This window comes from Myotis davidii, unplaced genomic scaffold (assembly GCF_000327345.1).
Source record: "Myotis davidii unplaced genomic scaffold, ASM32734v1 scaffold1887, whole genome shotgun sequence".
Taxonomy (NCBI): Eukaryota; Metazoa; Chordata; class Mammalia; order Chiroptera; family Vespertilionidae; genus Myotis; species Myotis davidii.
In genome coordinates this window covers 34,341-36,519 of record NW_006297663.1, presented here as the reverse complement: position 1 = coordinate 36,519, position 2,179 = coordinate 34,341, and positions in this window count along the sequence as shown.

The window sequence follows — 2,179 nt, the reverse complement described above, 5'->3', positions numbered from 1 at the left end:
GCGGTTGCTGGGGTCAGGTGGGATTTGTTTAATAGATACAGAGTTTCAGTTATGAAAGATAAAAAATAGTTCTGGAGATGGATGGGTCCACCAAAGTCAATACACTTAATACCAATGAATTGTAAACTAAAAATGGTCAAATTAGTAAATTTCATGTTGTGTATATTTTATCACAAAGAAAAAAGCAAAACTTTCAGTACTTTATTTAAAAAAACTAAGTCAAATAACAAATTAGACTAACCCACAAAAACGCAACACATTAAAAAATGGTGTGGTAAAAAAAAATCAAGGAGAAAAGGAAACATGGGAACTATCTCCATAATAAATTCGAAATAATAATTTGCATGTATGACTTGATATAATGACAAAGACTCAGTATCATACTGACTCCTATGTACAACACTCAGATTTTAGATTTATGAATCAGGATTATCTTTGCCAATTTTAAAAGCTTGTCATCTATTGTTATTAATTTTAAAAACATATGTAACAGAGTAAAAGGGCAGACCTTGTGGAATATATCAGTATCAGAGCAATTTATTTCATGATTGTAGGTTGGGTGGTACAGGGATATGTACTGTATGTTCTCATGTAACTCTGCTAGGATTGGCTAGTCAAGGATAGGAATGAAACAGGTCAGTATTTGGTGAGCTGAAGGAGGAAACAGGTCAGGATTTGGTGAGGCTGAAGGAGATGTGGTTTGTGGACATGCACTTCCTCTGCTCCCTGAACCCCAAATCAAACAGACGAATGGCCAGAGGTCAATGAACTGCAACAGGAACCTCTGCCAGCAGCTCAGCTAAATGACAAAATGTCAAAGCATCATAGGCGTTGACAACCATGACCACTGAAAAAAACCCTCAGGATTTAAGAATCAACAGGCCATAAAGAAGCTTTAGGAGAAGGTTCAGTAGAAAACTAAGGCCAGAAGCCAACAGCCATAGACTCAAATAGAATGTGGGAGATGCAGAAAGAGACTGGACAAAAATTGTGCACCTATGGATGAGGACAGTGGGTGGGGAGTGAGGGCGGACGGTGGGGCGGGAACTGGGAGGAGAGGAGTTATGGGGGGAAAAAAGAGGAACAACTGTAATAATCTGAACAATAAAGATTTAATTTTAAAAAAGATGAACAAAGGATTTGGCTATTGTGTATAATGCTGCTATGGTTAGAGGTGGGGGAAGATTTTTTGCTTTCCAATAATATTTGAAGTAGAAATGGGGAGAAGGGGAGCATTGTGAGGGTGATCAATTAAGAAATTTTTAAAAAGTGACTAGAATTTTAAAAAAAGAGAGAGTGAGAGACCTAAGCAACCTGTTGCGTGCATGCCTGCATGCGTGTGTGCCTGTGTGTGTGTGTGTGTGTGTGTGTGTGTGTGTGTGTTTGGTGTAGGGGGAGTACTGGGAATAAAGACAGCAGAGGGAAATCCTGTTGTCAGGAGTAGCCATAAAACACTTAACAATATAAATGTCTTACAGTAAGTATCATTGCCCTGGCTGTATTAAGTGAAATAATACCTCCCTGAACCCCAAATCAAACAGACGAATGGCCAGAGGTCAATGAACTGCAACAGGAACCTCTGCCAGCAGCTCAGCTAAATGACAAAATGTCAAAGCATCATAGGCGTTGACAACCATGACCACTGAAAAAAACCCTCAGGATTTAAGAATCAACAGGCCATAAAGAAGCTTTAGGAGAAGGTTCAGTAGAAAACTAAGGCCAGAAGCCAACAGCCATAGACTCAAATAGAAAATGGGTGGTTATGATATGAATCAGTGGGTGCTCATGACACTCTCTGGGATGATCCACCTGCATTTTGGGTTACTTTGGGAACTTCTCTTCATCTCTTTGAACTTGAATGTCCTTATTTTTGAAGATGTGGTACAGCAATAGCTACCTCACTGATTTTTTTCCAAGGATTAAATGAAAGGCATTATATATTTTGTTCCACCAGAAAACATTTTCCTTCAAAATGTCGTTGGTATTTACATCACATAATTGAGGGAATCACTTTCTACTTCCTTCCACTTTTAACTGGAAAGAGACGATGGCAAAGAATTGAACCTGTTAACAGTCTCCCAAACTCTCGGCCTCTTCTTTATGCTGCTCAAACAGTAAATTATCAAATGATTTTGATTCTTCTATAAAATAACCTCACTTAAAGATGAACAAAGGTGTA